The sequence below is a fragment of the Bos indicus x Bos taurus genome, chromosome 1 (genome assembly GCF_003369695.1).
Source record: "Bos indicus x Bos taurus breed Angus x Brahman F1 hybrid chromosome 1, Bos_hybrid_MaternalHap_v2.0, whole genome shotgun sequence".
NCBI lineage: Eukaryota > Metazoa > Chordata > Mammalia > Artiodactyla > Bovidae > Bos > Bos indicus x Bos taurus.
This window is the reverse complement of record NC_040076.1, coordinates 135,324,318-135,337,059: the sequence shown is the minus strand read 5'-3', so window position 1 is coordinate 135,337,059 and position 12,742 is coordinate 135,324,318. Positions and strand designations below refer to the sequence as shown.

Genomic DNA, 12,742 nt, shown 5'->3' with positions numbered 1-12,742 from the left:
AGCAGCAAAATTAGGACTAATTTATATTTTCTTTCTTTTGCTTATGGGCTTTCTTTGTGTCTCAGCTGGTAAGGAATCTGCCTGCAATGCAGGAGACCTGGATTCAGTCCCTGGGTTGGGAAGATCCCTTGGAGAAGGGAAAGACTACCCACTCCAGTATTCTGACCTGGAGAATTCTATGGACTGTATAGTCAGTCCATGGGGTCGCAAAGAGTCGGACACGACTAAATGACTTTCACTTTCACTTTTCTTTTGTTTATCTGATTTTTCAAAATTTTCTGTAACTCATGTTATTTTTTAAAAGAAAAAATATTTAATAGCAAGTACCTTATTTTTTTATTTTTGTTTTTTTAATCAGATAGGTGCAGTCAGGGTGTTGCAAGTCCTGATTATGGAGAGCCCTTAATCATAAATCATTCGAGCTCCAATCATCACATTCTATTCTGCCCTCCAAAAAGAGGAACAGGTAAGAATTATCTTACCTGACAATAGCAAGTACTTTAAGTTAGAGTTTCCAGGTATCATGGGACATACTTACACCAAAAAATTATTCATTATTTAATCTGAATTTTTAATTTAATGAGGTGTTTTGTATTTTTATTTACTAAATCTGGCCAGCCTATTTTTAATATAAAGCAATCAAAGGAGAGACTTGGGTGCTGGCCCCTTTGAGAACAGAAGAGTCACTGATTGTATCCAGTCTTTTAAACCAGGAAATAGGATTTGATGGAATAAGATAGGAAGATAAATTTGGAAGCCACATAGTCCTTATCTGAAATCTGGACTCTGCTACCACCACCACTATCCCCAGCCCCGCTACCCCAGCCCCATTCACCCCACAATCTGGATGTTCTGAGGTGAGTCACTTATCTCCCCTGAGCCTCATAATAATGCCTGGCTTGCCAGGATCAAATGAGAACATGTGTGTGAAGGCACTTAGTAAACTGCGAGTGCCAAGCAGCACACTATTATCATGTTAACAAATTATACACACAAGGACATGTTGAGCAGGAACAAAACATCTGCCCCAAGACAACTGCAGAATTGTTCCTTGCAGCAGACTTTGATAGCTCTCTGAGGTCAAAACAGCTCAAGGTTTAGCTACTCCAGGACTGAACCCATACATTAATATCTATCCAGATTGTTTTTACGACCCTATTTATAGATGCACTGATCATTAAATAGTTTGGAACACTTTGAAGCAAGTCGGTTGTTAAATTGCTTGGCGAGTGGCTCAGAGGAAGCCCGCATGGTTTATGAGTTTGGCAGCTCATAACTCCAGGCCCTCACCTTATCACCTTATCCTCACACACCAGGCTCAGTCACCTTGGAAACTGCCCTATTCTAGATGCAGAGCACAGAGCGCCTGACTGACATGGAATTCCTCAGCAGTCGCCTTCTTGTCTGGTCTCTGTTACTGAAAAACCATCGGTGCCTCTCAAGCCACTTTAGGGAGGATCCAACAGGGGAGTTTCAAGGATCTTCCAGGGGAAAATTAATGCTAGAGATTGAGGTTTATGACAATGTGGAAAAACAAACTGAGGGAGGAAAAATTAAGGGAGAAGGAAAGAGGAGAGGAGGGAAGGAATACGAAAATGTGGAAAAGTTCAGAAGAAAGAAAATGAGAGTATTATCCTATTTTACAGATGAGGAAACTGAGGCCCAGAGGCCCAAGGTCACATGACCAGCAAAACAGCTCCTCGTGGGAACCAGACTCTCTGGAAAGAGCAACATGAAAATGCAGCTTGTGAGTGAAGTGGCGAGACACAGGGGAGCGACCGCAAGAGGCAGCCACCCGCCAGTCTTCACCAGACACTAACCCTGACGTGGGACCCACCAGCTCCAGAATTGTGAGAACCAGATGCCTGCTGTTTAAGGCCTCCAGTCCATGGTATTTGTCATAGCAGCCCAAGACATTTGGCAATTCTCTTTAACTGATGGACGAACTGCTGAACTACAGCTGCCCCAGTTTCCTTTCCCACCATCGGTGTCTGAGGAGGGGGTACCAGTGTTGGCCCGTCATCCTCAGCCCAGATCTTCACTCTGCCACACACTCAACTGGGTGACCTCCTTACACAACCTCTTGGAGTCCCAATTTCCTCATTATAGAATGGAAACAACAGACTTGAGGGAAGATTACACAGATGACATACAAAAAGCTCCCAGGGCATGATGCTCAGCAAATAGTGGTTTCCTGGTCAGTGTGCAGAGAATCAAAACATCTCAGTGTAGGAAGGAGCCTGACAGGTACAACATGTATTGCTACTTCCTGGATTATTATAACACGGTCCCCTGTCCTGTGTCCTGACCGAATATCCCCATTGCTGCTCACTGTAGGGCATCAGTGGCCAGAACCAACTCCACAGGACATAAGGAGGCATTTCCCATTATTTCTTGGAAATTTGGCTTTCACGGGGTATAAATGAGTGCTATAATGGGAGGAGGAGGAAGAATTCTAAAGTCAAATAACTGGGAAAGACTGGATTGAACAACGCCAAGGCAGATTTCTCTTCTGCAAGACACCTTGGATCATTGAACAGAGTCATACACTAAAATCTCCAAACAGGAATAGAGCATTTCTAAACCTCTCTGTCCTGTAAAATGAAAGTCTGCATCCAAACATAAGGCATCTGTCCACACAGCAGGGAAACCACATACAACCACCAAGGCTGAATTGTAAATACTCACCCCCAAAACCTCTGCCCTGTAGCAATTCTCACCTTTACTGATTTATCCTAAATGGCAACATAGAAACTGTGGCCACTGCTACGCTGCTGTCTTCCTTAATGTTTCCATCCATCCCTGCTGCCTGAAGTCAATTTCCAAGCTCAAGTTCAAGGAGTTAGATAATCATCAGAGGCTGAGCAAAGTGAGTCACCATGTGAGGATTGAGGGAGTTCGCCCTCCCCATCCCCACACTGAAGCAGATACTGAACACAAATGAGCAGAACTAGGTTTCCCTTCTCAGCCAGGGTTCTCAGCTGAGATTAGAAAATTGCCAAAGAGTCAATTTTCTTGGGTCCTGCAATTGCCCTTTTGTATGTTTCTGCACTTTTTTTAAAACTCCATGATTTGTCTGGAGACTGTAACTAAGAAATGTAAGGAATGGTCAGGATCTGAGGAGACAGAACAAAACTCTTAGCAATTTTTTGAAACCCTAGGTAAGAAGCTGAAGGAATTGTTCCAGAAGACCTGACCTCTAAAGTTCACAGTACTGCAAATGCAAATGAGTTATACCCTTCTGTTGCCCCCACCTCCCAGAATGGTGAATAATTCCATCTCAGATGGCTACCCTGGGCTTCCCAGGTGGCTCAGCTGGTAAAGAATCTGCCTGCAATGCAGGAGACCTGAGTTCGATTCCTGGGTTGGGAAGATTCCCTGGAGAAGGGAACGGCTACTCACTCCAGTATTCTTGCTTGGAGAATTCCATGGACAGAGGAGCCTGGCAAGCTACAGTCCATGGAATCATAAAGAGTTGGACATGACTGCATTGCAGGCCTGGAGAATTCCATGGACTTGAATTTTGCATCCATGGGGTCACAAAGAGTCAGGACAGGTGGCTACCAGATAAACGATTCTCACTTCATGTACAACTTACCCTGAGTCCTTTATTCTCAATGGCACTAAGGAAAGTGAGGCCTTTTCCTGAATTCTCTTAACTAGAATGAAGACAGTCCCAGGATGACCACAAGACAGGGACTACTGTGCCAGTGAATTATTTTTTTAATAATTTTATTCATTGATTGATTTTTGGCTATGCTGGTCTTCACTGCTGTGTGGGCTTTTCTCTAGTTGTGGCAAATTACTCTGCAGTTGCAGTGCTCAGGCTTCTCATTGCAGCAGCTTTTCTTGTCATGGAACATGGGCTCTAGGGCACATGGGCTTCAGTAGTTGCAACTCCTTGGCTTGAGCACAGGCTCAGTAGTTGTGATGCACGAGCCTAGTTGCTCCACAGCATGCGGAATCTTCCCAGACCAGGGATCAACCAGTGTCTCCTGCGTTGGCAGGCAGATTCTTTACCACTGAGCCACCAGGGAAGCCTACAATGAATCTTTATTAAGCACCTACTGTGGGATAGACGCATATGGTCCAACAGCCAGAGAGAAGAGCCAACCACACAAATGCGTATGGCTGGAATAAATCCAACCCAACCCTGGGAGCATCAACAGTTCCTCCAGACTCTCTGCCCAGCTGGAGTTTGGGAAGCTAAGCAATGTCTGTAATGTAAGGAATCTGATGCACCCAGCCCTTATCAACCCTGTCCGAAGAATGCAGCTTAGCGAGCCCCTTAGGAAGATTTACTCAAGTATGAAGTTAGAAGTGGGTTTGTCTTTCATCAACACACTTGAAGGCACTAGGCACTGGTGACAGCAGAAAAAAGGCTGGCCCAGCTCTATTGGGGGTAAAGTGGACCTCTGCCTGGGAAGCAGGGGGCCTGGCTGCAAAAACTATGATGTGATGCATGGCTCAGGACATTGCACGTCCCTGAATCTTAGCATTTTTGGTAGGGGTTGGGGGTAAGGGCCCAAGGATGTTGAAGAAGAGAGGCAGCCTGCTATGGCAGGCTGGGGGTCACTAGACTTGGCCGTACCTCTAACAGGCTGGGTGACCTCACCAAGCCATTTCCCCTTTCTGACCTCAGCTACCTTATCAGTAAAAATAATAGTAATAATAGTGAGATGATTGTTCTAGGTCTGTTGATTGGGTTGTTTTTTTTTTTTCATTGCTGTATTTTGTGAAATTCTCATAACATAAAGCTTGTCATTATTGACATTTAGCACATTTACAATGTTGTGTGACCATCACCACTATCAAGTTCCAGGACATTTTCATCATCCCCAAAAGAAATCCTGCACTCATTAAGCAGTCACTCCCCATTACCCCATCCCCCTAATCTCCGGCAACCACTAATCTGCTTTCCGTCTCTGTCTCTATGGATTTGCCTATTCTGAATATTTCATATAAATGGAATCATGCAATTATTTGTCCTTTTGTGACTGACTTCTTTCACTTAGCATGATGTTTTCAAGGTTCATTCATGTATCAACACTTCATTCTTTTGTATAGTTAAGTAGTTTTTCATTGTAGAGATATACTACTTTTACTCATTCATCATTTGTCAGTTATGATGAAATTTGGGTTGTTTCCACCTTTGGACTGTTGTAAAGAGCCAAACGTTTATAATAGAACTGTGAGAAATAAATGTCTGTTGTTTAATTCACCTCATCTATGGTTATTTTTTTACAACAGCCTGAGCAAACCAAGACATATGGTAATCTCCATATAATTTATTACAGAACCACCAAGCTTTTCCACAGTGGCTGCATCATTTTTCATTCTTACCACCAAGGTTTGAGGGTTCTGTTTGCTCCTCACCCTCACCAAACTATATCCTTAAGCAGGGAGGGAATTTAGCAGTAAAATCTTTTCTTCTAACACAATCTTTCTTGGAAACCTACTATGATAAAACAGATCAAAGAGAAACTGCTGGGGTTGGAGGTGATAGCACATCTGAGGAACCCCTTAGGGTTGAAGAAACACAATTTGAAAACCATTTGCTACAGAGTTTGTTATATCCTTCCTGGCTCAGAATCTGAATATCCCATCTTGATCTCCTTCCAAGGTCCATCCTGGTCTCTGGAGGTCGGGTTATCGAGGACTCTCCCCATCTCTATTCTACACTTTCAGGAAAGGCCTGAGATGATAGTCCTCTTCAGCTTGGGGTATGGGGCCCAACAATGGAAGAATTAGCCAGTTCTTTTTCTTTTTGGCCATGCACAATGGCATGTGGAATCTTAATTCCCCAACCAGGGGTTTAACCCCATGCATTGGAAGCAAGGAGTCTTAACCACTAGACTGCCAAATAAGTCCCAGCTGGTTCTCTTTAAAATAAAAATTCTGGGATCCCACCCCAGACTCAGAGAATGGGAATCTTCAGGGAAGAATCCTGTATTTTTTTATACATCTTTTACGTACTTCCCAGATGATTTTTATGCCCCCAGATTTGAGAACCACTGAACTGGAAGGGACTGAGAAGTGAGGGTTAAGAGACTAAACACCTAAATTGGTAAAGGCCACCATCTTATTGCACTTTTGTGAGCTTCTCTTCTCTTTGAAAAGAAACGTTGGATTTTGCTTTGGGATCTGAGTGCCAACTGGGGCTTTCCAAAGGTCAAACTGGCACAACCTCCAGCCTACAGGACTGGGAAGCTCCAAAAGATAAGGATACTCTTGTGACCTCAGGAACTGCACACAATGTCCCAGCATTTCCAAGTGCTGCTTTTTAAAATGATGCTTATTATGGTTACTTTTTTAAAATTTGAAAATATAGCAAATCAGTCATAAAGCAATGACTGTTTATGTGAGTTTTTGTAGCATTAAGCAATGTCTTCTTTGTGTTGAGAATCAACATTATTTACTTTGGGAATCTTGCCCAGATTTCTGTCAACTTATTTATACACAGTTTCTCTTCCCAGACTTGTGACTCAATGAAGTTTTCCCCATCTGGGGCAGGGAGCGAGCAAAACTGTCATATGCAGATGCAGCCTAGTACACTGAACTTGTAAGAATCATCAAAGACCCCCCTACTCTAGTGATACCCCCAGAGCAGTAACCCCCTCTTCAGACTCTTCTGGGATTCATCCAAGAATGAGTAGCTCCCCACCTGTTTTGGTTAGTCACTCTTACATAAAAATGCCAAAACTCAGTGACTTGACACAAAAACTATTTCATTATTAGTTCTCTCCAGTCTTTGGAGTCGCTGAGCTCAACTTAGCAGTTCTACTACTGTGATGTTGGTTGGGGCTATAGCCACCTGGGGTGTCAAGTGGGCTGAAGAGTGAGAAGAATCCAAGCTGGATCACTCACATGGCTGGGAGCTGATGCTGGCTGACAGCTGGGAGCTCAGCTGAGGCTGTTGGCTGAAATGTCAGCACATAGCCTCTTCATGTGGCTTGGGCTTCCCACAGTATGGCAGCTGGGTTAGGGAGGGAATTTCCTACAAGCAAGTGTTCCAAGCACTGATTTGACTCCAAGGCCTTAGATAAATTACCTAATCTCTTGGAACCTAAGCTTCTCCATCTATCACATGAAGATAATTTGTCAAAGATAATTTGATAAAGATAATTTATCAAATGAAGATGAATCTTCCCCATCAGATTAAGGCAAAGACTAAGTGAGACAGTATGAGTAAAGCCCTTCACACAGTGTCCATAAACAAGAGCAGGTTATGATCATGGCCACCCCAACACTTAATCCTGGAGCATCCTTGATAGTACACGACGAATCTCTCCAGACTTTCTCCCTGGCTCATACAAATTGCTGGGCTGCCACCCCTGACTTGAAGAAAAGGAGGGGCTTTGGTGGGTTTCTGTAGGACTAGATGCAGAAACTACGGACTAGACATCAGAAACTATGACATGACTCCTTGGAAAATATATTTCCGCCCCCCCACCCCCCCAACAGAGAAGGAAAGGGTGGCTTTATTAGTTTGCCAGGCAAATCTCATGGACGGAGGAGCCTGGTAGGCTGCAGTGCATGAGGTTGCAAAGAGTCGGACACGACTGAGTGACTTCACTTTCACTTTTCACTTTCAAGCATTGGAGAAGGAAATGGCAAACCATTCCAGTGTTCTTGCCTGGAGAATTCCAGGGACGGGGGAGCCTGGTGGGCTGCGGTCTATGGGGTCACACAGAGTCAGACACGACTGAAGCGATTTAGCAGCAGCAGCAGCGGCAGACAAAGGGAAACACAGCAGGCTAGCTCCATAAGAACTATCCACTTCCCCCCCTACCCACTGGCACCCCATAAATAGGGAGAGGTTATATAGTCAGTCTGGATAAAGGCATGATAAGGATCAAGGCAGTAACAGTGTTTCCTTTGTTTGTTGCTTTTTTTGGCTGTGCTGGGTCTTCATTGCTGTAAGTGGGCTTTCTCTAGCAGTGACAAGCAGGGGCTACTCTTCGTTGCGGTGCACAGGCTTCTCATCTCAGTGGCTTCTCTTGTTACAGAGCACAGGCTCTAGGGAGTAAGCTCAGTAGTTGTAGAGCATGAGCTTAGTTGCTCCATGTCACGTGGGATATTCCCAGACTAGTGATTAAATCCACGTCCCCTGAATTGCAAGGTGGATTCTTAACAACTGGACGACCAAAGAAGTCCTGAAATGTATTTTAAAGGGAAAAAAATATCTTACAAATATTCAAAGATATTTGAATGTTCCTCGAAACAGTGTAAATAACATCTTATCAACAGAAACTTATCAACCGAAATGTCTATCAGTAAGAGCTGGGATATGATACATCCATATTCTACTGGATATTTGTTTGTTTTTAGGGTATCTAGTATCTGATCCTTCTTCATTTAAAGAAGAAATTTAAAGATAAGAAAGAAGCACCCCTGCTTTCCACTACAGAAGCATAAAGAAGGCAAATATGCCCACTCCTTGCTCCCTGGAAGACAAGATACAAGCATGTGAGCTGAGTGGCCGGTGTGTGGGCTCCTGCCTAAGGTTTTGCCCACAAAGACACAAGGACAGTTAGCGGTTTTCAAGACTGCTGTGTTGGCAGTGGAGCCTAGATTCCAGGGGCATAGTGGTGTCTGGTGGAGCAGAGCTGCCTCAATGACTTAGGCTACTCACCTTGTAACTGTTATGTGCCAGAGAAATAAATTTCCATATTCATTAAGTCACTGTAAGTTGAACTTTCTTTGTTATGGTAACTTAGATTATCCTAATTATGGTGATTTTAGAACATAGCCACAAATTCTTTTCTACTCCTCCCATTGAGAAGTAGAGACTATGTCTCCTCTTTTGAATTTGAGCAGGCTTGTGACCACTTCAATCAATAGACTTTGGTGAAAGTGATTTCCAGGGTTAGGTCACAAAAGGCAGTGCAGCTTCCTCCCTGCTTGCTAGAACACCAGCTCCTAGAGCATTGAACCACCTTGTAAGAAGTCAGACTACCCAGAGGCCACCACACTGTGAGGAAGCCCAAGTCATATAGAGACAGCTTGTATAGGCACTCTGATCCAGAATCCCTGCCAGCCCAGAGTTCAATTCATGGCAGCCCAGTCTCCAAACATGTGCATGACATAGCCTTCAGATGATTCTACCACTCCACCCCCACCCCAGCCTTTCATCTCACTCTTAGTGTGAATTTTCCCAGCCAAGATCCCAGACATTGTGCATCATCCCTACTGTGCCCTGTAGAATTCCTGACCCACAGAATTTATGAGTATATTAAAATGGTGAATGTTTTATTCTACTAAGTCTTACAAATTATTACACAAAAATAGCTAATGGGACTCTAAACTGACACAGCATAGATTCCATGGGCTATCCAATACTTTTCAAAAAATGTCCTTTTTTGCTAAATAACCTAACCACAGTGTATCTCTGTTGTTGTTATCAACAGTCTTGGCTGGTAGGTATACAATGAAATACTATGTGACCCTTAAACTGAGGTAGCTCTATATTAACCATCACAGAAAGAGACTCACAATGTAGTTTTAGGAGAAAATGGCAGATTTAAAAATAGTAGGTTCAAAATGGTTACAGTTTTGTAAAATAAAATTATTTTTGCATAGTGTAAATTCTAAGAAGCTATGTACCAAAATTACATGGTCTCTTAAGTATTGATTACCTATTTTTTCTGTATGAACTTCATTACAATTACATGTATAAATTTTTAATTAAAAAATTAAAAAAAAATAAAGCCAGGATTATAGATTCAGAAATTTAAGAGTGCCTGGAATATTTCACCACCTCTGGAGCTTTTGCACATTCACTAATGAGAAACCCTGAAGCGCAGTCTTTGGGTAGTGGTAGCCCCATTAGGCTGTGTGCTACTGCTAAGTCACTTCAGTCCTGTCCAACTCTGTGCGACCCCATAGACGGCAGCCCACCAGGCTCCCCCATCCGTGGGATTTTCCAGGCAAGAGTACTGGAGTGGGGTGCCATTGCCTTCTCCTATTAGGCTGTGTAGTAGCTACTAATAATCCCTCCCCTTACTACAAACATATGCTATTCCTCATATCAAGAAGTATGGTTTATTTCCCCTTTCCTTATATCTAGGCTCTCCCTGTGACGTCTTTGGCCAATGGAATGCAATGTAAGATGTTCAAGGGCTTCTGATTTCACATCTTAGGAGATTTGGTAGCTTCTGTTTCCTTCTGCTTACATGCCTATTCTTGGGATGTTCCCTCTCAGAATCCAGTCAAAGCTATATGGAAAGGTCACATGGAGGAGAACCAAGACTGTCCCATAGGCAGCCTTAGATTAGCTCCTAGCCAACAGCCAGCACCAACTGCCAGCCATGGAAATATGTCATTTGAGATTCCAGCTCACTTGAGCCCTAGTGGCTGCAGATCCAGCAGACATCGTGGGGTACAGAAGAACCATCCATCTGAGCCCTGTTAACCCACAGACTCATGAGAGATACTAACAGGATGGTTGCTTTAAACCACTGAGTTTTGGGGAAATGTGGTAGCCAGCCTCCAAGATGGCTCCATTGATCCCTACCTCCTAATATTTATACCTTGTATAGTACCTTTGCACATGGTACCAAGGCTGGTCTGTCTGACCAGTAGACTAGACCAGAAGTGATGCACAGTATGTTACTTGTAAGATTAGATGATAAAATGCTTGGCCACTCTCTTCATATTTTGAGCAGCCCTTGTGAGAGACCAACTTGTCCCCAGGTTGCCCAGGACTTTCCTGGTTTTAGAATGAATGTCTCACATCCTGAGAACCCCCTTAGTCCTGGGCAAACCAAAATGATTGGTCATCCTATGTGACCAGCTATGTGGTAAGGTAGTGAGACTTCAGGACAACAGTGAACAAAAAATAAGCCCTCTTACAAACAGCCACATGAGGGAGCCATTTGGAAAGCAAATCCCCCAGGCCCAGTCAAGGCTTGGGAAGACTGCAGCCCCAGCCAACTGCCCAACTGCAACCTCATGAAAGACCCTGATCCAGAGCCACCCAGGTAAGGCGACCCTTAGAAATTATGTGAGACAATAAATATTGTTATTTTAAGCTGCTCAATGTGGAGTAGTTTGTTAAACAGCAATATGCAGGTGGTCTGTTGCCCCCTAATCAGGGAACACTAACAGATCATGATCTCCACCTATTTTAAACAGCTATGATGGTCTTTTTGTTTGGAGATCTTTTTCTTTCCTGAAAATGAACCTGAGGGAATGCTGCTTCTAGAGTTCCTGAAAAACAGTGTCCCACAGGGTCCCTGGTTGCTGCAGCTTGAGCTCATTCCACCTCTAATTATTTTCCAAGCCTTAACAATGAATCTCTTGGGCTCACAAAGCCCTCCTGCCTCTCCATTTCTAAATGCTCTCTGAGGCTGTCCTGATTTCCCTGAAGGTCTGAGGCATTTACCTAGGCTGCTTAAATCACCTTCTGTGCTGGAAAGTATCCCTTGATCTCTGAACTTGGATATCTGTATGCAGAGAGCAGTGCACATGGTGCCTGGACTGTAGGGCATGCAGATATTCTGGGGGAGCCTGAGGGGTCTTAACCTAAAATCTCTTCCAACCAGGCACCAAGGTTATCGGAGAGTTCACCTCTCAGGTGTGATTAATTCATTTGAGAGGACAAATTATCCACCAGCATCTTCTTCTGAATGAGTTTACTGAAGACATTCTGCTCTACCCAAGGCAGCATAAGAGTAGTGGGCACTTGATCCAGCGGAGCACAAAAGACACGTGAGATCTCGAAAGTTGACCTTGGTCCAACCTTCTAATGTATTAGACTGGCTCCATGTACAGCTGGGCTGCAGGGCTGCACATGTGCAGAGCACCCAGGATGCTAGCGGCAGGTTGCTGTGTACACCCAGAGACTCAGAGACGCCTTGCCGAGTATCAAAGGTACAAGTACCATGTGCTGAGCTATTAGTTCCCCAGGGCTGCCATAGCAAAGGGCCGCAAGCTGAGTGGCTGAAAGCAGCAGAAGCGTAGTCTCTCATGGTCCTGGAGGCTGGGTGTCCAAATTAAGGTGTCAGCAGGGCTGGTTCCTTCTGAGCGCTCTGATGGAATCTGTACCAAGCCTCTCCCCTAGATGCTGGCGGTTTGTTTTCAGTCTTTGGTGTTGCCTGTCTTGTCGATACATCACCCCGATCTTTACCTTGATGTTCAGATGGCACCCTCACTTTGTGTCTCTCTCTGTGTCCAGATTTCTCATCCTAATGACCTCATCTTAACTTCATCATCGGCAAAGACCTTATTTCCAAATCAGGTCACATTCATAGGCACCAGGTACTAGGACTTCAACATCTTCAGGAGGACACAATCCAACCCCTAACACTAAGCCATTAAGGAAACAGTTAATATCCATAAAATGCTAGGCACTTGCAATGATAGTCATTTTATATACATTATTTCTAATCCTCACAAAGATTTCCCAATTTTATAGATCAGAAACTGAAGATCAGAAAGGTTACAGGGCTTGTGTTAACTTACACAGCTAGAAGTACAGGCTCTGGAATTAGATAGCTTGGCTTCACCACTTAGCTGGGAGGTCTTGGGTAAGTTACTTAAATTTTCTGTGCCTTAGTTTCCTCCTTTGTAAAATGGAGATAATAACAACTATACCTCTATCCATTTAGGGTTGTTGCAAGCAATTTAAAAGATGCACAGAGCCTGGTACATAGTAATTACTGAATTCATAGTAGCTGTTATTTTAGTTGTAGAATCAAGTGAAATAAGATGGAAGGTGAAAAACAAAAACCTTATAATT

The 12,742-nt window shown here is 43.7% G+C and overlaps 1 non-coding gene across 1 annotated transcript; it reads right to left on the bottom strand.

Moving 5' to 3' along the window:
* Positions 1-353: 353 nt before the first annotated feature.
* LOC113899546 lies at positions 354-489 on the bottom strand. The gene has a single exon (XR_003512937.1). It is a non-coding gene; the product is annotated as a U8 small nucleolar RNA (small nucleolar RNA).
* Between the last annotated feature and the right edge of the window lie 12,253 nt (positions 490-12,742).